This window comes from Parasteatoda tepidariorum, chromosome 6, assembly GCF_043381705.1.
Source record: "Parasteatoda tepidariorum isolate YZ-2023 chromosome 6, CAS_Ptep_4.0, whole genome shotgun sequence".
Lineage (NCBI taxonomy): Eukaryota > Metazoa > Arthropoda > Arachnida > Araneae > Theridiidae > Parasteatoda > Parasteatoda tepidariorum.
The window spans coordinates 86,910,952-86,938,842 of NC_092209.1; the positions used below are offsets into that span (position 1 = coordinate 86,910,952).

The 27,891-nt window shown below is 28.8% G+C and overlaps 1 protein-coding gene across 1 annotated transcript in view; it reads right to left on the bottom strand.

Moving 5' to 3' along the window:
- The window catches only part of LOC107448921 (neuronal acetylcholine receptor subunit alpha-10-like), a 208,549-nt gene extending 182,360 nt beyond the window's left edge, over positions 1 to 26,189 (bottom strand). Inside the window, exon 1 of the mRNA XM_016064298.3 lies at positions 26,059 to 26,189. The gene's annotated coding sequence lies outside the window, so the exon portion shown is untranslated. The remainder of the gene's footprint in view (positions 1 to 26,058) is intronic.
- Between the last annotated feature and the right edge of the window lie 1,702 nt (positions 26,190 to 27,891).

Genomic DNA, 27,891 nt, shown 5'->3' on the forward strand with positions numbered 1-27,891 from the left:
ATATATATATATATATATCATGATCTCTCTCAAAAGAAGCAATTAGCTAAGATTGAACCGACCGTTGCATTGATGATCAAAATAAGCAATGTGAATTCGGAAGAACAACAATGGGAATTCATTATTCCCTCCTAAATAAAATTGTATCCATTTAAATTTTTTCATCTTTTTTTTTTATTTATGCAGTTTTTTTATGAACTGAAGCTATTTGATATTGAAGTGTCTTTCTAGTTTAAGAAAATGAAAATTCCTAAATGTTAGGTTTTTTGTTTTCAATCTAATTCTAAGCACGAACGGTAAAAGTTTTAGTATCACTATTATTTTTATTCTCTATAGCAGCGGTTCCCAGAAGATGTTCCAAGGAACCATAAGGTTCTGTGAAAGGGTTATACGGGTATTGAGAGTTAGAAATATTTTTAGCGAGTAATGACTTTTGAAATTTGTTATTTAAATCTTATGAGTAATCCATTATTTATTTAGCATTCAGATTTTTTTGTTAAACTATTTAAATAAAATGACAGTTAAAAATTACAGAAAGAGCAATATAAAAAAATTCTGTATACATTTTTTCTGCAAACACTAAAGATAATAAATTAGGAGAACTATAAGCACTTACAAAAGTACACGGAGAAAAAATTCTGTTAACTACCGGACTGTATGGTAAGAGCATTTGTGGTAAATAAAACCATAAATCTGGTTAATAAAAACCAAAATATACGGTATTTAAACCATTCATTTGGTACATTTTTAGTTATTTTTGTAACGGTATACCGGAAATTATGGTTTTCAAAATTAGAACTCTTATTAGCTCTAAGAGTTCTTAGATTTCTTATTGCTTCACATTTAGTAAAAAATATTAAATTTTGTCCAAAAAATGATTTTAATGCCACTGTTTAAAGCATCATGATAAAACTACCAAATTTTATCTCAATTATCAAATTCTATCACATATTATAAAACCATATTTTGTTGTTAATTTCACTAAAATCATTACCAAAGCGCTTTGGTAAAAATTATCGAGCTTTTTGATTTTCCCATATAGCAAAAAACACAATAAATTTCATCATATTCTAGTTGTTTTGACCATACTTTTTTTCGCAGTTTTTTTCCTGTGAATTATTAAATTTAAAAAACTTAATTAAAAAATAAAATAAATTTGTTCCCAGTTAAGCATTCTCAACTTTTATAACAGTTCTTCTTCATTACCTTTTCAGAACAAAAAGTAACCCATCTTATTTTTTTTTATTTTCAGCTTATGGCAATACCAAATTCCAATTCAAAGCTAGACTAGATGCCTCTCTTGGCCGGAAAATTTAATTGTCAAACACAAAACCTAAAACTTAATTTTCAAACTATTATTGATAAAACAATAACAAAAATTCAATCTTTCAGATTAAATATTTTAAAAATAATTAATAGTCGTTTTTTTTTGTTTGTTTCAATACTCACATCTGCTGCTGAACTTTATAAATTCGAAGTTCCATAACCGAAAAAAATTTTGAAACCTCTCCTCAATGCTTCTTTTCTGCGGTATAGAAAAAAATAACATTCAAAAAGCCCCCCTACTGCAAATAATACTCCTTGAGTGCAAAAGCAGCATGGGTTAGGCTTTAGTCAAGCATCCCTTGATCATTCAATATAAAATACATTAGCTGCTTTAGTTAAGTCATAGTATGGGCATTGAATCTGCTATGTAAAAACACTTTTACGGACTGAATGGGAATTATTTGTATGGTTTCGTTTTGTTTTTTGTAATGACAATTTCAAAACAACGAACATTTTTATATTGACATCTATGTTGCTGTAACATTTAGTGATTAAATTATAAAACAGACAGTTCAAACTAGCAAATTATGCAGTATAAAAGAGAATTATCTGTACAACTTTAACACACACCTACAAGACAAATTATAGAGTATTACAATTTATTGAATTATACAGCAAACTCGAATAAACTTAACTTAATATATATTTCGCCAAGATATCAAGAATATTTCGCCAATCCATTATTTTCACCTATCCCTATATTTTTGATTTCCATACTGTCTATCTTTTTAGGCATTCTTTTATCGAAATCTTGTTAATTTCCAGTTTTAAAACCTATTACTCTTAATAATGAGAAAAAATTTTTAAAATGTATGCTACTTCTATGTGTCTTTGCATTTTAGTTTTTTAAAACTTATGCTTAATTTGTAATTCCTTTAAAATACATTTCATTACACTTCTATTGTCATAACACTTCTATTGTTTTATAAAAGATCTTTCTGATGGAAAAAGTTTTTTTTAAGTAAAACGGGAAAAGGTCAAAGAAAAAAAGAAATCATTTTATAAAAGCATTTTAGGAAGAGAACAAGAAAAAGTAAAAATAAAAAAAAAAACTCCACCCTATCGACTGACCCCATAATATCAAGAATTCAATTGATTCGATTTAGAAGAATTTCTTTTTCTTTTCTTCTCTAAATGGAGAGATAAGGGAAGAAAAGTTTTCTTCACTTCAGTTTCTTTTCCTTTTTGCCCCTAACGTTCTCTGTTACAAGATCCGGCACAAGGAGTCATTAATGTGTCGACGCAAGAGAGAGATTTCAGGAATAATCGTCTGCGTTCAGATATGTTCTTTGTACGAAGATTGAACGTCGGTCAGAAATAACTTCTGTGTAGCTCTTTACCATCGTTAATTATCTTCGACAGTCATCTGACAAGGTACGGCTAACCGAATTAAGTGGTCACATATATCTGACATCGAGTGTGGTTGAGTTACAAAAGAGTTTTGCCAAATGAGTAACGCCTCGCTATCGTGTCCCATTCCATGATGACAGTGTTCCTTTTTGAAACTGAGACGCCAAGTATCAACTTGCCGTCTCTTATTTCACATTTAAACGTATCTCTAATATTAACAAAACGCATTTAGGAATATTTCATGACTTGATATCTTGTTCTGAAATCTAAATCATTTTAGTATTTTAATCTTAAATTTAAAATGTTTCTGTCATGAAAGATGGTTTTTAAATAATCCTTCCTAAAACATCATACCTCAACACTATTAGAATTTTCATTCTAAATTTATGGTAAAATTACCGGCACCAGTCTGTCCATCCGATTCCCCATAAAGTTTCTTTACCTGTACAGATTTGAAACCGCTTACAACAGGTACGGTTAAAAAACCGTGAATACAAAACTATACGGTTTTGTAACTAAACTGTACGGGTTGATAGTAACTAAATTATACGGGTTGACTGTTGAGTATTCTAATTGTCTACGGTCACAGTTTGAAGAGTACGTGACACTAGAAACTCTTCATGTTTCAAAGGAATAGAAGAAATATTTTGGCATGAATGCTGAGATTCAAATCCCTTTTTAGCAGGTCATGAGATTGACCGATTAACTTTCTCAGCTACAGTGTGTACCCAGCTGCATGGAACAAAATAGCTTCATAATGCGGGTCTACTTGGCGGGGATGGAATTCTGGTTTATAAATTGTATTAGGTAAGAACAATCGTAGACATTTCGCAACATTGTGAAATACACCTACACTGGGTGCCATCACATGCGGATATTTATGGCAACGAAATTGCAAAAAAAACTCGGCAAAGAAGGTTGCTGTCAACAGACTTCTAATGCCACCAAACTAACATTTAAACTTTATTCTATCGAAAAGTCTGCTGTTAAAAAAGACTGACAACTCTCTCACCAGCAACTGGTATGAACCAGGATTCTCTCTTTCCTTTTCGGGAGACATATCTACCCAAACTTACCTATCGCCCGCCACAATCATGACATTGATTTCGAAATCTTCAAGCCTTTTACCTCTCTTACCACCTGACATACAATGGGCTGTAGCAGTATTGCTTTGTCTTAAATTATCTTTAACATGTAAATTTAAATTATCTACTAAATAAAGCCCATTTCAATGTCTCGCCCTCTCAAAAATATGCAGCTTTGAAAAATCTAGAATTAAAATATCTTTGCAATAATATATTTGAATATTAATCGTCTTAAAATGTATTTGATATGCAGCTTCAAAATTTCTACCTAATAGCCCATTCCAATGTTATACTCAGTCAAAAAAACATGTAGCTTTGAAACATTCATGATTAAAATAGTTTTTCAATGATATATTTTTACCTTAGTTTTCAATAATATATTTCTACCACAGTTTTTCAATAATATATTTCTACCATAGTTTTTCAATAATATATTTCTATTTGATATGTAGTTTTAAAATGTCAACCTAATAGTTTATTTANTCAAATTTCAACTTTGTCACAAGCAGAATTATCGCCAAAATTATTACAGCAGGACATTTATGATTAATAGAAATTTCGACTACTGTTCGATTAGCGAGAGTGCTTTTATTGCGAATGTGACATTTTTAGCAGCAATCATTGGTCGATTTTCTAACGTTGCCATTCGGGGAGTTGCAATGAGGCTTTTTGTTGGTGCCGTGTAAGAGAAATATATATGTAGATTATCCCTCTCAACAACATGTAGCTTTGACCTTTAAAATAGCTTACGAATTAGATATTAATATACTCAAATTATATTTAAGACACAATTCTATTTCCATTTTTGCTGAATAGCCCACATCAGTTTTAAAGTTAAATGTTGTCAAATGAAAATAAAAAAATTTCCAAAAAAACTATTTTAAAACTATTTTTAAATTATATCAATAGTCATTCTAAAACTAAACTCTTCCTAAAATGAATTACTTCCAAAAATAAATTCTTCCTTAAAAATAAATTTTTACTAATATAAATCCAAAACTGTTTGTTCACAACGTGATTTTTTTTCCAAAGATTAAATCATACTAAAATTATTCTACTCTCTTACTATCCAAAAGCTTAGCAAATTTATTGTATTTTTAACATTTGCTCTAAATAAAGAAACAATTAAATTAATTGGAAAAAGGTTTGGGAGAAAATGAAAACTGAAGAGAAAATGTTTTTTTCTGAGAAAACTTTTGGTAAAAGAAAGATAATTAAAAGTTTTGAATACAAAGTACGAAATTAAAAAAGAAGTTGTAGAATAAAGAACAATAAAGCAGCTATTCAAATCAATCAATTCAAAGTTAATTAATGCAAAGAAGAGAAGTTTCAATAAGGAAATTTAGAAGTAGCTAGAAATGTTGATAAAAATTAAGTTTTAAGAAAGAAATATTAGAAGTAAAAAAACTGGTCTTTCATTATTAATGTGAATTCATAAAATCAACAAGAAAAGCTTTGAAATTAGTAAAAAAAAACAGTTTTGTAAAGGTAGGAAAATTATTTCTTTCCCAAAAAATTTCAATTCCTTGAAGTGTATTAAGAGGTTTACATGTTGGAAAAATTGTGGTTCACGAATTAGGAAGTCAAAAAATAAAAGTTAATTAATCTTCGCAGAGGAAGGTAAATGTTTTTGTACAGTTTTTCATCGTTTCTTTCTATTAGAATAAAGAAAGTCTGTATAATTTGTGCTGAACCAACAGGAATCTCTTAAAATATTTAATTCCTTAAATATATATGTATTTTTTTATGTTAAAAGAAATTATCACCTAATCAGAGATAGCGGTGTAACTTATAAGTTGTAATCTACCTAATAAGCAATTGCCCCTTAATTAGGGATTGCAGTGTAACCTAATAAATAATCCTAATAAGTAATTGTCACCTAATCAGGGATGGCAGTGTAACCTAATCAATAATCCTAATAAGTAATTGTCACCTAATCAGGGATAACAGTGTAACCTAATCAATAATCCTAATAAGTAATTGTCACCTAATCAGGGACAACAGTGTAACCTAATCAATAATTTTAATAAGCAATTGTCACCTTATCAGGGATAGCAGTGTAACCTGATCAATAATCCTAATAAGTAATTGTCATTTAATCAGAGATAACAGTGGAAAAAAACTATGCGAAAAACACAGAAATATGCTTATTTGGGAAAATATATGCTTCTTTCAGCCAAAGTAGAAGAAAATAGAAGAAACTCTTCGTAAAATAAAGAGACAAAACCATTATTTAAAGTAAGGCTGCACAATGTGCGGCCCGCAGGCACAATAAAACACAATAAAAAATCGACACAATAAAAAAAATATCTTCTTTTCGGAGAATAAAGGAAATATCAACAATTTTGAATCACAGGTTTGAGATAGGTTGATTTTTTGAAACACTCAATTTGCATACATAAAACCTTCACTAATTCATTAAATAAAAAATATCTTAATTAAAATCATATTGCCAACTAAATACTGTTATTTTGCACAGTAATGGTTTTGTTTTAATTTAAACCATTTTAAACCTTATAAATTTTCTTCATATAAAATATTTAATTTGAATTTATAATAACTCAATAAAATATTTTTATTTATGTATTATTTACTTTAATTCANTTCACTAATTCATTAAATAAAAAATATCTTAATTAAAATCATATTGCCAACTAAATACTGTTATTTTGCACAGTAATGGTTTTGTTTTAATTTAAACCATTTTAAACCTTATAAATTTTCTTCATATAAAGTATTTAATTTGAATTTATAATACTCAATAAAATATTTATTTATGTATTATTTCCTTTGATCCAGTGAGCATTTCACTTTTTTTTATTGTTAGAATTTATTTTAGTAAACTTTTGTATTATATGATGTGATAAAAAAATAATGTTTTGATATTTGGAAATATGTCATTAAGTTGATATACTGCTGTCACTAAGCTGATATACTACTGTCACTAAGTTGATATACTACTGTCAACAAGCTGACTAACTGATATTGCTTAGTACAATAATCTTTATATAAAAAAAACTATAATATTTGCTGTCAGCAAACTTAAAAACGCAATAAACATGCGGCTATTTGTTGGTCAACCTTCTGTGTAATACTTCCACTCAAAAAGGTAATGCATCATTAACTTAAACAATGTAACATTGATTTTTATTGCAAATATAAACATTAATTTCAAAGTTATTTAACACGTTATTTTTAAATACGTAAAAACTAAAAAGCGACAATTAAAAATAATTGTAAAATTATGGAATTTCTAAAGTAAATAAATTAATTGTAGTTTTTTATTTAGTGAAAATGAGTAAAAAAAATTCTATATCATCTGTAATAACAATAAATAAATTCTATATATCAATTCTATAGTATCCTAATTATTTTTAATGCATCGAAATTAATAAATCATATACTCTTCATAAACATTGAAATCACAATAACGAATAGCATTCAAATTTTTATAATCAAATGCTGTTATGCATTAAAACTATTTTGTGTGAAACTAAAATAATTTAAAAATAGAAATTTTTCAAAAGAGTTTAAATAAAAAACTGTTAATTTTCTAAATTTATTTTAAGTTAGATATTATTGCTATTTTTAATTTATTTCATTTCATCTAGTTTCTTCCCTAGCTTCTTCTACTTTCTCCATGTATTCTGGTAGAAATTGGCATAAAAATTAACCCTTTAATGTGATAAAAAAATTAGCTCAGTATAAATTGAAGACAAACTTTTCATATACATATTTTGTAACTAATGAAATATCAAAGCAAAATTTTATTGTTGTAATTTAAAATCGAAACATTTTTTTAAAAATTTATGCATTCAAATTATTAAATTAATCGAACTTTAATTAATAAAAAGATGTCTGAAAGTCTAAAATATTAAATTAATTCAACTGATATTTATGTGAAATATTTCCAAACAAAACATTGAGTAGATTCGAAAAACAATTGTCAATAAAATATAACTCAAAAGTTTAATCTAAGACAAATAAAATAAATTTTTCAAAAAATAAACTTCCACAAAAATTACTCTAAAACGATATTTTTTGCAATAATTATTCAACATAAAATTATTTTTAAACTAATTCCATGTCAAATGTTTCTAAAATAAATTCAATAAAGAAATTACTTTGAGCTGATTCTATTTCTTTGCTATACAAAAGCTTTGTAAATTTAATGTAGTTTTAACGTTTGCTCTAGAAAGGAAAAAAACAATTAAACTAATAAGAACATTTATTTGAAAGAAATGAAAAATAAAAAATGAATTCATTTTCATGAAAAACTTTTAAGTAAGAAAAATAATTAAAAGTTTTGAAAAAAAATACGAAATGGCAAAAGAAATTGTAGTATAAAGAACAATAAAGCAACAATTCAAATCAAGCATTTTAAAATTGATTAATAAAAGGAAGAAAAGTCCATAAAAGAAATTACGAAGTAACTAAACATGTTTATAAAAATTTAGTTTTAAGAAAGAAGTATTAGAAATTAAAAAAACGATCCTTCATTAATGTGAATTTATAAAATAAACAACAACAAAAAAGCGTTGAAATTAGTAGAAAAATCTTTTTAGTGGTAGAAAATTTATTTATTTCCAATATTGAAAAATTTTAAGAGTGTTAAAAGATTAGATTTTGTGTAAAATATGGTTCATGAATTAAGTAAGCAAAATAAAAAAGTTAGTTATTCTTCGCTAAGTAGGGACTTTTTTAATTTTCCAATGCCTTTCCTTTTAGCAAAATTAAGCTTTGCAGTTTCAAGCAAAGCTAGCAGAAATCTTTGAAAATGCTCAATATCTTAACTAAAACTCGAAAATATCGATAAACCGTGACATTTCCGTATTTTATGAACATAGCAAAAGTTATTTTCACTATTTAACGTTAATTACACGTATTACGATATATATGGATTATGCAATGTTTTTCGATAGTGATATTGCAATCATTATCGACAACAATGAACATTGAAATGAAGAAAAACTTCTGGTAAAATTACTGTATTGTATAGTAATAATAATACAGATAAAAAAAATGATAATAAAACCGAAATATAAGGTATATAAACAATTCTTTCATAATTTTTTCGTTCCTTACGGTTAATGGAAATTCTGGTTTTCAGATTTATAGTTCTTATTACGACACACTTAGTAAAAAATGCAAACCTGAAAAGCAAATTTAATCACTTTATTTTGGATAAAGTGCTGATAGATTTCATTTGGATAGAGAAAATATTAACATTCATGGTAAGAAAAATTTTGGTAAAATTACCATACTGTACGGTTATAACATTTCAGGTAAAGAAAATGAAAAATAATTCTGGTAATAAAAACCAAAATATATGATATTCAAACAATTCTTATGGTAATTTTTTCGTTCATATGTTAACGGTTACTAGAAATTCTGGTTTTTAAATTTGTCGTTCTTATTACGACACACTTAGTAAAAAATACAAACCTGAAAAGCAAATTTAATAATTTTTCTTTTTTGGATGAAGTGTATATATGCAACTGCAATGCTTTTGCAATCCAAGTTTACTTTCACACTTTTTACGACTTAAAAAAATTTTTTAAAAAAATCAATCTAGTAGTTTTGATTTTAATAGTTTTGATCCAAATAGTTTTGATTTTTATATATTGTATTCACAGTTTGAAATATTCAGTATCTTGACTATTGCTTATTACGTTAAAAGCAACTAATTTTTATGTATTTTATTCATAATTTAAAACATTCAGTATCTTGATTATTGCTTAATTATTAAAAGCAACTAATTTCTATACATTTCATTTATACTTCAAAACATTCAGTATCTTGACTATTGCTTATTATGTTAAAAGCAGCTATTCATGTTAAAAAATAGTAAAACTTTACATTTATACTTATGATTAAAAAAAACTACTTAGTTGGATATCTGCAAATGAAGTCATCGTAAGTATATAGTGGCGTTTGTCGATTAAGAAGCCAATCAAGTTTGCACTCATGGTTGGCATCGCTTGCAGGTATCCAATTAAATCTGATTTAAATAACACGGTTTGTCATAGTTTCTTCGGCTTCTTCACGGTTAGGCTTCTTCTCGAAATGAATATACCCATTTAAAAATGTTGGCTTCAAATCATTTTTTGTCTTTATTTTATTGGAAACGCATTAAAATTTTAAATAAGAAAATAATATTTAAAATATATATATATATATATATATTNACTATATATACATTTTATAAAATCCTTTGTTTAAATCATTTGCATTTTTCAATTATTTATTACAAATATGAAATTCAATTGTTGTAATAACATTTAATTTCATGACATTTAATATTGAACTAAAAGAAATGAATTTTAACTAAGAGAAATGTTTCAAAAATAGAAAACTTGTGGCAGATATTTCTTTTATGCGTTCGAATAATAATATAAATGAAACATTTTTTAACTATTTTTGCATTAATCATTTTAAAAACTTATTCTCATCATAAATAAAATTGCATAATCACTCTCAATTTATTATTTAATTTAAATAGTTAATATACTATATGGAAGAATGTTGTTTTTGAAAAAAAAATAGTAAATTAGCAATATCAATGAGATCACTTAAAAAAGCATTCTGTACATAAAATCAATTTAAATAATTATCATTCCGTTTCTCTAAAAACAAACTTCCTTTTAACTGAAAATACCCAAACGGAAAATACCCAATAAGTGAATTTATAATATCCTCAACCCATTTACAAATTCATGAATCTTAAAATTTTCCCTTGGAAAAACCGTCTTTGAAAAAGACTTTAAAATTAAAAAATTTCTCCTTTAGTTCTTTACTCAATCGAATCATTGAATTAAATTACTTAATTCTATCGAATTTTACTTCATAAAATGAATTTTTTTTTTTTTAAAAAAAAGCTTTTTCTTTCTCCGGTATGGTATAAAACGAAGACATTCAAAAAATTTTATAATTAAAAGAAAAACTAGCTCAAAAGTTGAGAATACTTTTAGCTTATATGTAAATTTTATTCAAAAGAGCATAACACCACGAATAAAATATGGATAATTTCAACTTTTCTGCATTGCTAAAAATACACTCAATATTCATTGCCATCATTTTCATTTCGAAATATTGAATCTTATACTCAATGAAATACTTCAAAATGAAACATTTTAAAAAAAGTAAGGAAATTCCCCCTAAATTAAAAAAAAACTCATATTTTTAATAAATATTTTATGAGACTTATTAGTGTGAAATTTAGTTTATGAATACTGTTAAGAATAGGATTGTTAAAAAATATATTATTTTAATTTATTAAATAAAAAAGGATTCTTTTGATAATATGATTGGATTATTAATTTATAGCTGCGTTTATAATTATTGATACGATTACAATTGTTAGTACAATTATAATTTCTAATAAAATTGATTATTCATATGCTTAAAAAGTCTTTTTTTAAATGCATATGAATCAAAAGAAATGTATTTTAAGTAAATATCTAGGTACTCATTAATATGAATTTTAATTTATAAACACTGTTATGAATAAAATAATATTAAAAAGAAATAGTAATTTAAAGGGAGGAAATTATTAAATTGAAATTAATAAACTGATTATATAAAAATAAATAATATTTTTTAATTGCTGTGATTTTGATGTGTAATTGCTATAATATTAATAAAAAATGGTATAGTCAAAGTCAATGAAATGTTTAGGATTTTTCATAAAATAATGATTACTCATAAGAAACCTTTCAACTTATACGAAATAACTTATAAATCAACTTAAAAGAAATATATTTTTAATAAGTATTACATGAGGCTACAATTGCTGTTATGAATGTATTTATTGATATAATTCTGATAATAATTACAAATAAAATTATAATTTTTGATAATAATTACAAACAAGATTATGATTTCGGATAAATTCGTGATTAAAATTACTGAGAAGTTTAATATATAACGATCATATTGTCTACCTACAATGTTAGAAAAAAATTATCGCATTGCTTACACACTGTTAAAAATGATGATTATATTGTCTACACACAGGTATAAATGCTAATCATATTGCCTACTATTACGATTCATGCTGGTCATTTTGCCGAAATTGTTATAAATTCTAATCATATTTCCTACACACTTTTATAAATGCTGATCATATTGTCTATATACTGTTATGAATGCTTATCATATTGCCTACACTGATAGAAACTTTAGAGCATGCTGAACCATAATATCGTTCGCAATTGCTGCAATCTTAATATTGTGCTAAGTTGAACCAATTTATCGTTCTTCTCAAACTGTATTACTATATTTTAATGACCTAACCTATGATTCAAGTTTAACAGAAATACGATTCACTTTATCTTATTATAATTGGAGAAAATTTACACAGTTCAATGTACGGATAGTATGATTCACCATCGAATTAATTTTTCAGAGAGGATACTGTGAGGAAGAAAATACATTATGAATTTCAAAAGCTCAAATTAAGCTTCTATAAAATAAATTTCTAGAACACACAAAAAAGAAAAAAGAACGAGAACACTTGTGTCAAAAAAATAGCTATCGATAACATAATCAATGATTTAAAAACTGGAATATTAACCAAATTAGACTTAGAAATTGCTCAGCTCCAAAAAGCAGGGCACATCAACTGGAGATTTATTGTACCCAAACCATAAATCATGATTTTTTTTTATATCCGTCATTAAACAGCCGACTCAATTTTTTTGGGTTTATGACTGAGAATGTTCAACTCCGTAACTTTGTAATTCTGAACCCAATACAGAAAACCAAAGAACTTCTGGATCAAGTATTGGAAGAAATTTGTCTTCGTGGAGGACGTTTTGATGGAACTAACACGCATTTGCGTTACTTGGAAAGGAATACCTCTCACAGTTAGCCTAGCAACAAGGTGACTCCAACCCAAGATCCGTGTACCACTGAGGATATATTACGTCGGCACTGAGGTCGCTGCAAGCCTGATGCGGAATTCATATCGACCAACCATCGCTAGGATTCGAACCCGGTTCATCTCATTGGAAGGTGAACGCTCTATCCCCGGTACCATCCCTAAATCATGATTAATGAAAAAGCTTTACAGCTGAAACAAAATTCAGCAAAGAACTGACAAGAATATCATGTAATATCCTGACCTTAATGCAATGTTGTCCTAAATGCTCGAATCTTTTGAGAAGAATAGACCTCACAATCACATAGTATATGTCGCGAAGTCTCCTCCTCAAAATGACAACCTCGACAAAGAGAATCAGATACAGCACACATTATGTATAGGTGTCTCCTGAGGATGCAGTGTCCAGTGAGAAGACCAATGATCTTCCTCAAACTGTTCCTGTTTAGCTTAAGAAGTTCTTTTTGACGCACACTTGGGCAATCACGATTTAGCTCTTTAGCTTTTCTCTGACCATCAGAGTTGCGCCATTGCCTGCCATAGAGGTTGAATATAGATGCCCTGGAGGATGTGGGAGAAATTCCCAAAGTTGGTTCAGGGCCCCAGAAAATCGCATTGGAGCTAGCCCGTGCTTCTTCGTCAGCCAGCTCATTGTCCGGAATTAATTGAGAAAACTCAACTTCAAATATTAATGTGTTTTAGGCAGCTTCAAGTAAAGTACACTGAGAAAAAAGTATGCTTAAAACTGCCAGAATATGGTAAAATTTACCGTGTTTCTAGATCTGGGGAAAAACCAAAAAGTGATGTACTTTACGCCAAAGCGTTATAATTTTGATAAAATAACAATAAAGTATGGTTTAATAAAATATGAGATAAAATTGGGTAAACGTGGTGATATTTGGTAATTTCATCTGAATGCATTCCAACATAGCATTAAAATTATTTATTAAGATAAATTTATTTTCCAGTTTTGTATTGTTTTGTTAAATGTGTGGTAATAAAAACTATAATTTTGAAAAACAGAATTTTCATTAAACTGTTACCTAATGAACAGAAAAATTACCAAATGAATGCTTTAAATACCGTACATTTTGATTTTTAAAACCAGAACTATGGGTTTGTTTTTTAACCAGAAATGTCATTACCATACAGTACAGTAATTTTAACAGTTCTTTTTCTCCATGTAAACAGTAAATAACAATACAGTTTCAATTTTATTCAATGAAAACTAAGAAAGTACCTCGTCAAAAAATCAAAATATTTAATTTAATAGTTTTTTATGAAAACTTTCTAATTTTTGATTGAGTTTGTAACAATAGCATTACTTTAAGAATGCGCTATTATCGAAAATTATAAGTCTAAAATCTAAGTTAACTCAAAAAGAATCAAATTTCAAATATTTCTTGTTAAATGGGATCTAGGACACAACCCTATAAATGTTGAGCTTTTTTTAACTAAAAAATGCAATTACTTATAATAATTATAAATATTAATAATAGTTAAAATTATAACAAAATACGAATAATAAAAAACATGATTAATGAAACTACTTTTTCAAAAGGGGAAAAAATTATGTTTTAACTTTTATTCGTTTTAGAAGGTTCGTTCAATATGAAATGGTTAAAGTTCACTAAAACCTATTAAAGATAACTGAAAAAAATTTAGAATATGCAGTTTATTTATTTTACTTTAATTTGTTTTCAGGAAATGTTTTGCGTTTTTATAATTGTTGAATATAAGCAATTTAAACAGTAAACAAATTAAAAATATTATTTTTTTAAATTTTCTTAACACTAATGGTTGAAGATAAATTATAACCTTGACACTTTTATTCAATTTATTTGCAAAATTTATTGAGACATTTATTTTTGAATTATTTTTAAAATTGACTCGTAAAAAATGTATGAGCAATTTTGTAAACATTTTGTATGATAAAACAATGCATACAAATTCAAAACAATGCATGTGTTTTTAAAACAGTGTTCCAAAACCCTTTAAAATATTTTTTAAAACAAAATAAAAAATCTATACATTTTATCAAGCTTTTAAGACATTCTCGGGGTTGATTAATATATTACTTTCCTGATAGATGTTTACATAATTACCTGCCGTTAAATTAAACTAGGGAGAAATCACCCGCCATGCGTGATTAAATTTAATACATATGTTTAGTGATTATAATCAATTCAATGTATGGAGACATGTTATGATAGCAAATCATAATGCGTTGAATAATGATAACACTTAAACTGACCAATACAGCAACCCTGAAATGATCAACTAGTTCCGGTCATATATTAAATAACATGGGCATGGTCTGAATCATCTTTTAAAGGTCAGTCCAGTTAGCTTAATTGAAAAATAATTGAAAAATAAAATAATAAGTGTCTATTTTAACTAATAAAAAAATAAATTAAGCAAAAAAAGTTATTTAGCATATTTAATACATACAAACAGATAATTATTTAATGCTTTATGCAATACAACCGTCATTCAATGTATGTATAAGGATATATTTGGATGTTAGAGCAAACATTTAAGCTTTTAATATATCTTTATATATTTAATATATATCAGGGGTCTGTTTAGAGGAAATTTGGGTCCGTTAACAGACCCTTCACAAAATATTTCAACTTAAAAACGGACCCTTCACAAAATAATTTATCTTTTAATCGGACCCTTCACAAATTTGTTTATCTTCATTATTGTTTTGTTAATCGAATAAACCCTTCCCAGGGGGATGGGGGAAAGAAAGACAGATTTAAACGAACTAAATTTTGTCTTTGACAGACGCTTCTTCCTTTATTCATCCGAAATGAATAATCTGCTTTCAGCAGTATAGGCTAAATACCAAATATTTATATGTTGCATCACTAATTTAGAAGCTGCAATTACTGTTTATTTTTTAAAATTTAATTTTTTTAATTATAATTTTACAGTGCTGAGCATAATCGTGTATGACTTTACAATTTAAAAACTCATTGAAAAAGTTTTTCTGCAATAACGGACACAAATTTGCACCAATTCACAAAAGCGGACCCTGGTTGAAAGAATGTGACTTAACGTTTATTTCATATTTACAAATTACGAGTAATTTTTTCACAATTTTACAAAAAACGGACCTTTCACAAAATGTCTGGGCAGACCCCTGTATATACAAAAATATATTATGTACAATATTAGAATAAAGATATTTTGTTATGTTCAATATATGTATAAAGATATACAAATAATGTTTGTACTAGTATAATATCGAAATATATCTTTATACATGCATTGAATGTATAAAGATATATCTGGATATTATGCAAGTACAAACATTATTTAAGTTTTTAATTAAACAGGAATTATTCTATTAATTTCGCATTTTTTATGAAAATGAAGTTTAAGTTTTAAAGTCTCAGAAGGAACTCTTATATTTGACGATTCAACAAACGCTGAGCTGTATGTTATTCTTTTTTACTATAACTTCGTGGAGAAATATCGGGACTTTTGACGAAAAGGGAATTCTCAAGTGATTGTCGGAACGAGCTTAAACTCGGGTGATTGTCAAAACTAGCATGATCTAAGTGTACTTTTGGAACTCTCAAAAACTTTTCATTCAACTATAAAAACTTTTACTTTGCATGAAGGGCTGATATAAAGGTAAATGAAGGGATGATGTAAAGGTAAATGAAGTGATGAAATAGAGATAAATAAAGAGATGATGTAAGGGTAAATGAATAGATGATGTAAAGGTAAATGAAGGGATGATGTAAAGGTAAATGAAGAGATGATGTAAAGGTAAATGAAGTGATGATGTAAAGGTAAATGAAGAGATGATGTAAAGGTAAATGAAGTGATGATGTAAAGGTAAATGAAGTGATGATGTAAAGGTGAATAAAGAGATGATGTAAAGGTAAATGAAGAGATGATGTAAAGGTAAATGAAGTGATGGTGTAAAGGTAAATGAAGTGATAATATAAAGGTAAATGAGGAGATGATGTAAAGGTAAATGAAGAGATGATGTAAATGTAAATGAAGTGATGATATAAAGGTAAATGAAGGGATGGTATAAAGGCTCTTTTCATACAGGTTTCTGGGGTTCGAATCCTGTCAAAGACTAAAAGCTAAGTGACTCGTACACTGAAAAAAAATGTCCGTTCTTTTTACAGATTTTCTCTATTTGACGATTTGAAGCTGTTTTGTTGATTAAAAAGTTTTCCCCTGCTTTTCACCTTAATCATAATTGTATTGAAACAGTCCGTTCGATTTTGCCATGCAGTTATGCTTACGATACGATGACTCTATCTTTTTNATTGTCGGAACGAGCTTAAACTCGGGTGATTGTCAAAACTAGCATGATCTAAGTGTACTTTTGGAACTCTCAAAAACTTTTCATTCAACTATAAAAACTTTTACTTTGCATGAAGGGATGATATAAAGGTAAATGAAGGGATGATGTAAAGGTAAATGAAGTGATGAAATAGAGGTAAATAAAGAGATGATGTAAGGGTAAATGAATATATGATGTAAAGGTAAATGAAGGGATGATGTAAAGGTAAATGAAGAGATGATGTAAAGGTAAATGAAGTGATGATGTAAAAGTAAATGAAGAGATAATGTAAAGGTAAATGAAGAGATGATGTAAAGGTAAATGAAGTGATGATGTAAAGGTGAATAAAGAGATGATGTAAAGGTAAATGAAGAGATGATGTAAAGATAAATGAAGAGATGATGTAAAGGTAAATGAAGTGATGATATAAAGGTAAATGAAGAGATGATGTAAAGGTAAATGAATAGATGATGTAAAGGTAAATGAAGTGATGATATAAAGGTAAATGAAGGGATAATATAAAGGTAAATGAAGGGATGGTATAAAGGCTCTTTTCATACAGGTTTCTAGGGTTCGAATCCTGTCAAAGACTAAAAGCTAAGTGACTCGTACAGTGAAAAAAAATGTCCGTTCTTTTTACAGATTTTCTCTATTTGACGGTTTGAAGCTGTTTTGTTGATTAAAAAGTTTTCCCCTGCTGTTCACCCTAATCATAATTGTATTGAAACGGTCAGTTCGATTTTGCCATGCAGTTATACTTACAATACGATAACTCTATCTTTTTTCAAACCATTTTCTTCTGGTTATTTTCTATACTTGCTCAAATTTTTCATCAATTATTTTATGGTTTTGAACATCGCATAAATAAAATTGCGATTCTTTTTGATGGTCAAATTGATACCGTACTTGATTATTTTAATTTTTTAGATATGATTCTTTGGTAAGTTTAGTTTTTAGACATTTTTATTGGGTGAGCCTCGATAGTTTTTAGCTTTATAACACTTAAATATTACTTCAATAAGTAAGACTTAGAACACAATAAGACAACAAAGCTGTGGTAGCTCAAAGGACAGAGCTTTCGCCTCTCAATGAGGTGACCCAGGTTCGAATCCCAGCGGCAACTGGTTTTGCGAGTGGTGCTCTTGTCTCGCACTGATTTCAATGTTGGCATAGTAGTTCTAAATAATTTTTTGTCAAAATAACAGATTTTTTTAATACCTGAGTTTGCTTTTTTAAAATAGCAATACTTATCCGCTTAAGAAATAGACATCTGTTTTAAATGGTAGTATTTTTTGTGGAAATAAATGGTTTTATGCTGATACACCAGCTGATAGTTTTTCTGTAAACATAATGTTTTTTATAGCGTATTCCTTTTACATTTTGTAATAAATCCTAAATTCGATAAGCAGTAATATGCCTAATGCTTTTGAGCAAAATTCGTATCTTCAAGCAAGTCTAAACAGCGAATTTCCTTTATATGATGAAAAGTTCATTCAAAGCATTTCCCAATCCTTAATTAGATGTGCAGTAATAAGACTAATGCTTTTGGTGAAATTCCCATCTTCAAACAAGTCTAGGCAGAAAATTTCCATTATTTGATGAAACATTCATTTGAATCCTTTCCCAATCCTAAATTCGATAAGCAGTAATATGCCTAATGCTTCTGAGCAAAATTCGTATTTTCAAACAAGTCTAGATAGCACATTTCCTTTATTTGACAAAAAATTCATTCGAAGCATTTATCAATCCTAAATTCGATAAACAGTAATAAGCCTAATGCTTTTGGCAAAATTCATATCTTTAAACAAGTCTAGACAGAAAATTTCCTTCATTTGACGAAAAGTTCATTCGAAGCATTTCCCAGGAAACGACTTCCTCAAAAACAATAATTTCGCAAGAAATCAATTTAGAAAATTTTGTGAATTTTGAGGATCCATTTTTGCAATATCAGCGCATTAAAGGAAATCAATACCATTTTCTCTAAATTGTAAAAAAAAAAAGTCAGTTATATAGCTGATCTTTATTTTTTATACAATTCACAGAGTGATGCTTATCTAAAAGAAAATACTTCCCTTCACTCAAACGCGATCAGTAAATTCCACTGAAAAATCTTTTCTCTCGCCTATCATCGTCCGTTTTTACGGCACACGGGAAGTTATAAAAATGAAATATCCCAAAGAAAAAAAAAGCAGCTTATTTTTCGGGTTTATACAAGAACTTATATTGAAAGGAAAATGGAAAAGCAGCATGCATTAAATTGAACTAAAATATGTTCGAAGAGGGAGGATTTAAATTCTTATGAAAAAAATTATTAAAAGGAACTTTTTTTTATGCATTTTTCCATTAATAGTAAGTTAAAAAAATCGGCATCTTTGCAAAAAAATGCATGATAATATTCACAAAATGTTTTGCAAGTACATTTCCTTCTGTGCTTTTCTTCATACAGTATAAAGACGCTGATCTTTTCGCAAATTATTAGCGGAATAATTTAGAGTGCAAAAAAATAAACTGACCCCCTTAATAACTTTTAATCTAATGACTAGATATTCACGTTATAGGACTCGATTTTCAAATATGCTAATAAATTTGTGCAGACGATACTTTCAGTTACGAAATCAGAACAAAAACGTTCTCTCTCTGAATAAACATTCCCTTTCTCTCGACGTATTTGGATTTCTGACCCCCAAAATATAGGGATAGGCGCAATCTTGGAAATATGGTCCCAATAATTGGATCAGGAGTGCGATCCAAAGTTTGGACCCCTTATGTTTTACTTTTTGCGTATTTCACCATATCTCGAATTGAAACATTTTTACTCACAATTACAAAAGCTCTTCATCAATGTAAAATATAATTTTTACTAAATATTTATAATTTTTCATTGTTTTATTTAATAATAATCGAAAACGTTTGAGTTGTAAGGTATTTTTTCCAACATTTTAAATAATGAAATTTTAATTGAAAAAATACAAACTCAGATCGAAATCGGTCAAATAGTTCCTGAGAAATCAAATTTTGAAAATACGACTTCCTCAAATCTGATCATTAGATCAAAAGTTATTCACTAAGACGCTCATAAATATCCAAGATAAAAAAAAGTTAAAGGACTTTCATTTTTGACGGAGTCGGAGTCAAGTAAATTTTTCTGAGTCCTGCAAAATTGTCTTCAACTCCAACTCCATAGCCATGTTTCAGAGTGTGGGGATACGAACTCAAGAATTTTTCAGCTGAAGAATATTTTATACTTTTACCAGAACAAATGGAAAACAAACATCATATGAAATGCGTCTTGTTTATTCCCAATATTAAGAATCTCATAAATATCCAGGATAAAAAACTTTTGCAAGAAAAATAATCGTATTTTTAAATGCTACAGCGAAATGGTGCTATGAATTTGATTTTTATTTCCTTTATTAATAAATATTATACCACATAATATGCACACCACTATAATATATATAATAATATTCATTGTTAATATACATAATATTAATATTTCCATTGTTGCAAGAAAAATAATCGTATTTTTAAATGCTACAGCGAAAACCATTTCGCTGTAGCAATTTGAATTATGAATTTTGAATTATGAATTTGATTTTTATTTCCTTTATTAATAAATATTATACCACATAATATGCACACCACTATAATATATATGATAATATTCATTGTTAATATACATAATATTAATAATTCCATTGTTGATTAAGGAGCTAAGTCTCATTTTAGCGAATTTGAATAAATTAGTTTTAAAGTTTATAAGTTGATAATAGGAAATCAAGATTACACCTTGCCTTTATTTCTTGACAACTAATTACAATAGATGTCGGTAAATACATAACGCTCATTTAAAAAGATCGCGTCCTAGCGTACATACTCTTGATGCTTTAATTTGCAACAGAAAGGAGCTTTCTAACGTCGACTATTTTGTTTATAATGTCGACTTTTTTTACTCGGAAAACACATTTTTACTTCCACTTAGATCTACAAAATGAATGAATGTTGAACAATTAAATTGAAGCACGAGATGTTTTCACAAGAAAACTCAATTTTTTTTTCAAAAATGTCACTTTTTCCACTAAGTTTTTCAATTGTAATTTCAAGTGGTGAATTAAAAACTATCAGCCTTCAATGCCCGGCTCAGTTCTTCCTTTAAGTTTACCTGCTGGAAGGACCCAAGCTTTCAGCAGTTTTGCTCTGAGTGTAAGCTCATATCAATGATATACTCGTACGAGAATATCATAGCTCGTATATCCGTGGCTCATCGGTCGAAATTCGCCCTTAAAATCTATTCGTGAGGATCTTCTAACTTGAGTTAAGTTAAGGTCTGGTTTCTTAGAACAAGCGCCTTATCTGAGCGTCAGCGGAAAGTTGACGTAGACCCGAAGTCAAAAAAATACTTTTTTGTTAGCTCAGCGTGAGCATGAGGTCNGTCCTGTCCTAAGAAACCAGGCCTTTAGGTGCCCTTCGCAAATAAGTTTAACCTTAAGTTTTTAATAAAAGTAAAGTCACAAGAGTTTTAAAGACTAGAAAAAAATTTGAAGTTAATAAAAAATAATTTAGCCTAAGCTATAACTTTTTTACACAAGTATTTTCTAATTTTGTTCAATACGCGCAGTGCTCAAAATAAAAAAACTAGAACAGTTTAAGAATTTTTGAGATAATGGTCATATTTTCATGCACTAAGATGCAATATAAGTGTTTCAAAGGAATAACCATAAATACAATAATTAACTAGTGTAGACAACATGGACCGGAGTCGTACTGGAAGTGGAGTCTACATCAAGAGACCTGATGGTTATATCAACATTAAAATGAGAAACCCGGATTCTTGCTCTGTTTTCCGATCGGAGCTTCTTGCTATTGAGGCAGGACTACACGCAATTGAAAAGGATTCGCTGCTAGACCCTATCTGGATCCTAACGGATAGTAGAAGCTCTATCCAATATTTGAGTGCATGGCCCAGAGTGGGAGATAGGGCTGGAACGGCAATCTTACAACTTCTCAGTAAACTTTCCGTGAAGCGGGATATTTATTTGCAGTGGATTCCGTCCCACGTTGGTCTGTACGGGAATGAGATCGCTGACTCGCTGGCTAAACTTGGCACAAATGAACCTCTGCCGGAAAGTTTGGCACTCACATCCTCGGAAATTCACTCCATTAGAAAGCAAGGTGTCCAGCTAGTCTGGAATACTCCCCCAGTACATATCTGGTACTCTGGGGATAAGCCGGGTCGTGCTTTGACCTTCAAAGGTAATAGAGGCGATCAGACCGCATTCACTAGATTCATCAGTGGTCACATAAAGTGCATGAGGTATGAACAACAGCGAAAGATCTATCCCACCTGCAACAAGTGTTTCTCCAGTGCAGCCAGCCCGGCCCACCTCCTTGGCTGTGTGGATTTTAAAAAGGAGGATTTTCTGCGCGACCCGGTCTTGTTTTTTGACTTCCTGAGGGTGAATGGACTCATGGACCTGGTCTAGTGGGGATAAGAAACAACAACAACAACATGGTAAGTTACGAAACCCGACACAAAACCGTACTTTCTGTGAAAAATACACTTTACTTCTAAATTGGATTTGTGATCTTTAAAGTATGAAGGGGTAGCTACAATCTGGAAAATAGGATTCGCATAGTTATGACTTGCGTTTCTCACTCCCGTGCCACAAGTCCGGGGTTCTATTCCCGGATCCTCAACCTTTCCTCTCTTCAATGGGCAGATAAAATGAGTATCAAGCATGCTTGGGGATTAAACACTGCGGGTACCCTTTCCGGCTGACCACCGAACCTGAACATCTGCTCCTGCACCCCAGAGCTCAAAGTCTAGAAAACTGGGATGAAAGCACAGTAGGCTTTGGCCCTCCATGGGCTACTGAGTTTTACAATCATGTCATGAGAATTGTCGACTCTTTGATTTTAATTTCCTTTCTTGTGTTTTGAATATTTTAAGCAAATCACTAACTCCTAGCACACAGTTGTAAAACTCGTTTATTCAAAGACACTTTTAAACAAAAAATTATGTTTTTATAAATATTCATTTTTTTTTTTTTATTATTAACAGTAAAATAAATGGATTTTAAATTAAAAATTTCGAAATTTAAGGATAATCGGTTGACTAGTTCTTGAGAAATGGTGATTTAAAATACGATTTCTTTGTGGAGGTGAACTACGCAGTGTGAAATTAACTCTAAAGACTTCAAACTTTCTATTCCTGTCTTGACCAAAGTTTTGGAACTCTATTTTGAAGATCAAAAATTGAAACCGTTACAAAATAAAGTATAGTTCTATAGGGAAAGTAAGTTCTTGTGTCTGATTTCGCAACTAAAAGTATCATCCGCACAAATTAATTAGTGTTTTTTGGTTTAGGTCCTTGGACCAAGAGGATATTCCTGGTACATAAAAACATGTTCATTAAATACAAAAATTATCATGTTTTTTTTCTGCTCTCGAATTATTTAGTTTAAATGAAAGTTCCTGTGCAATTTTATTTAATAAATCCCTCCCTGAATGATTTCACAAGTTGTAATAAAAAACTATAGCAAATACATCTCAAATAAATTTTTCACTACATAGGTAAGCAGTTCAACTTCTTTTACATGCCTTATAGGGTTTTGGATAAGTTAACCTTTAGTAACCTTTGGATAAGTTAACCTTTGGATAAGTTAACCGTTAGAGAGGTTTTGATATTAAATGTATTTGCTTCTTACTTGTCCTATTATAACTTGATTATGAGATATCATTACAATCCATCTTAAAATCTCTGGTTTAATAATTAAGATAATTATTAAAATAGTTTAGATATTAGGAAAGTTATGTCTGGTGAGGGTGTAAGCCTATGCATATGCGTGTGCTGCCATCTATAAGTAACTACAATTTTAAAAAGCTTTCTAATCAATTAAAAGTCAGGTTTGGGCAAGGGACAGCCATTTCTTGTAAAATTTGTGAATGGTTTCTATAATTTGGTCAATGAACAATTTCTTGCGTAGTTTTATTTTTTTAATATTATCTCCATGCATAACTAAACCTATACAATGATGGTTTTTGATATTAATTAGTTCAAACTTAACGAATTTTCCAATCAATTTTTTGAGTGAAATTATTTTTGAGTGAAATTAAAAGAATCTGGTTTTATTATATAAATATTTCTGTTTAATTTTTTAAAAAGTATGAGATTAATATCATTTTGAAGTAAACATAGTTTAAGACAAATAATAAAAACTTATACATTTTTTTTCCAAAATAATAAAAAAATTAATATCATATGGTAAAATAAACATTAATATGCTGATTATTATGTTGCAATTCTAAAATATCTCCTAAAAAAAGAACTTGAAAAACAAAGGAAAGAAGAAAGAAATGTGGAATCTGATAAAAATTCATCAATTTAATAAAACCAGAGGTAGCAAAATAGGAATCCACGACCGCAAAATTTATTAATCTACAGTAAAAGTCGTTCCTTTTCTTAGGTTTTGCTGATTTTAATCAATCTTTGAAGTCCATGTTCTGAAGTCATGTGACTTAGGAACTGCTTTTTTATATCTTTCTTTATTGCTTCTCAATAAAAAAGCACACTCTTATTCTTATACTTACTCTGCGTGAGAATAAGATATAATTAAATATCATTAGACTCTGTTCGATACATTGTAAAAATTTATTAATAGAAAACGCTTAGAAGCTTAAATAATATTGGATTATGTTAATAATATTCTAATTGATACTTTGTAAAATAATGCTTGTTTTTATAGAAAACCAATACTTTAACAGCATGTTTATTGAAAAAATATCAATAAAAACATAAAATAAAATTAAATACTTTTAACGATTTTAAATTTAAAGAAAAAAATATTCAAACGGCAATTTTTGAATAAGCATAAAAAAAATCATTTACAAGTAAAAATAAAATATAATGATTCCATTGAACAATAAATATCAAACTAAAACGTGATTACCTAAATCTGTGCAGAATACTTCATTATAATTAAAATTCCAATCATTTAAATTTATTTCAATATTTCGTATCAAATGTATTACAAAAAGAAATGGTGGAATTACTAATTACAGGCACTCGTTTAAATGAATCATTAATTCTCTTTATGTTTATTTTTTTTTCTAATGATCGGAAAAAATTTAAATTACTACTCTTTTTCAAAGAAAAGGTAATCTCCGCTATTTTTCAATCAAAATTAAAGAACGATCCAAAGCCGTAATTCAAAAATTCCAATTCTGTACCATCATTAAATCGTCTGCCAATAAAACAAAACGGTAAAGTCGTTTCACTTAATTAACTTCTGCAACTTCTTATACTGCGCGAAAAGTCGTCTGCCCAGCAAACAAAAGGGGCTAAATTACGTCGTTAATCTCTTAATGAACTCCTAGAGACTTCCTCTCTTTCTCTTTTCGGCAAAATTGTCCGCCGATAAATAAATAAAACGGAATTCTCTTCCATATATCTCCCCCCCCCCTCCTCACATTTAGCTCCTTACAATTTAATCAACAGAAAGAGAGGGAACACATTAATCGAAAGAAGAAAATAGCTACTAGAACTGCGCGCCCATGGGATGAATTATGCAAAACCCCTCGTGTCGATACTGCAGATATCTCGGTCTTTCCTTCCAGGGGTCGGTCAATCCAATTCAGTTGATCCAATTTCCGGGGGAAACGAAACATCTGCGCTCAACTCTTTTCCACAACCCGTACAGTGATATCATATCTCAAAACTTCTACAAGAATGTCGTTTGCATTTTTATAGTCGTCTGAAATGTTTTTTTAATCGGACGATAATGATATTCGAAATCAGCAAGATACGTTTCAATCGCACGGATCGAATTCTCACCTAAAATTATTCCTACCCGTTGTTCTACTATTCTGGAGTTCATTCTCGACAGACAGAAAGAAAAAGGAATGCTGTTGTTCACCCCGTGATTTCTTCTTCAGTTCTAAACGACCCAAACTACTTTTTTTTTTATTTAAGACCATTTTACCTCTCTTAATTTTTAGCTTTGATCGATGAAGGGTTCGGGTTCATAACCCTTTCACTCCCCAGCTCCTAGAATACATTGTATAATAGAGTAGTAAAATAAAAGAAAAAAAATTACACTCACCGGAATGCGATGCTCAGCGCGCGGAGATGATCGGACCCATTCGTGTTGTTCGAGATAACGAAGAGTAACCGTCAGGGGGCGCTGGGAACAGTTGATGGAAAGGGAGGAGTGAGGGATGAGGAATCGAAGAAGCGCGGGAGGCAATGGAAGCGCCCTCTGCAAAGTAAGAGTGCAAACTGTTATTTTGTAAGAGCTACTTCAATAGATGGTTAGACGTTAGTATTATTTTATGAAATCGCTGCTACAAAGTAAATACCTCAAATACAACTAAGAAGTGTACAGATTTATAGAATGTTTAAAATAAAATAAAAAAATATATCGTATTTCTTTTTTCTTTTTTTTTAAATTCAAGACATGTTTTTAGATGAGTAAAAAGATGTCTCCTTTTTTTCATTCTTTTTTGAAAGAGTAGTGAGAGTTTGTTTTACGACAGCGAATTTACTCTTTTTTTTTCGCTGGTCATCTTAAAAGGAATTTATTCGATATTTACGGAAAGGAAGGAAGTAAAAATGGTTTTAGGAAATTCGAAATTTATAGCGTTACAAAGTTTAAAACAAAAAGAAGAGGGGCAAAAAAAAGAAAGAAAATCTTTTTGGTTTCGTGTCAGAAAAATCTTTTTCAGAGTTGAAAAAAAAAGTTTTGTGGGAATTAGTGGCAACGCCTGGGAGTCACTCATAAAGGTCGCTTACGTTGATAAGATTTTAAAAAATTATTTTGGAATAGTTTGAGAAATGGATGGCGGTTTCCTCACGATAATTTTTTATCGCGGTATTTGAGCAGAAGGGCAATTAGCAAACCATAATTAGTTTTCTGAGTGACTTCATATTTTTCTTTCTTTAATAGGGTGTTATTAGATTTAAATTATTTTTCCGAAATTAAACTTTTAACAGAAACTTTTAAAATTAATATTTAATCAACTCCATGATTTTTTTTAAAATTAAATCTAACATTCATTTAAAATATACGAGAGTTTGAAATTAAATTGCAAGCAATCAGCTAATATTAAAGCACATTTCTCGATAAAACTAATATCCAACCAATTAAACGCTTTAGCAAAGAGTCTTATAAATATTGCTTTCTTTGATTTCGAAATTCACTTTCATGTGTGTTTTTTTTCCTTAAATTTTTCGTAAATACTACAATTTGAATTTTACTTATCGTAATAAACATCTCAGCGTCTTAACTTTTTCCTTCTTTAAGGTGTGAAGGTTTATTTGTGAAGATTTTACAGGTATATTTTCATTAATAATTTTTTACTTATTTTTCTATTTAATTGACTAACTGAATAGCGGATCTCAATACGGAGTACAACAAAAGGTAAATAATCAATAAATCGGTATTAACGTTCAATAACTGTTATTAGCGTGGAACTATACTCAAAAAACTACAAAATGGAATTGAAAACTGAAGTCTACAAAATTACTACCACAACAATTAAAGGAGCCAAAAAAATTAAAATGTTTTTTTTTATCCCCGGTATTTTCGTAGTTGGATTATAACTTTTTAAAAGTTTATTTCATTAAAATAAGGATTAAATATACTCAATACCGAAAACGATGCTATTGCACGTGACCAACACAAGATGGCCACTAATTCTGCAAATTAGATCATAACATCGTTTGTTTGTTTTTTCAATTATTGTTAATTTTTAAAAAAATTATGTTTGTAGATAGTACATGTTTCAAAAACAAAATTATAAGCGATAGTTTCAGAAAACTTTGAAACTACTAAATTGGTAATTAAATTTGATTTGAATTATCTTACATGATTGATCAAAGATAAATAAATATTAAAGAGAACACGCAATCAATTTTCTGTGGATAAAAGTTTTTA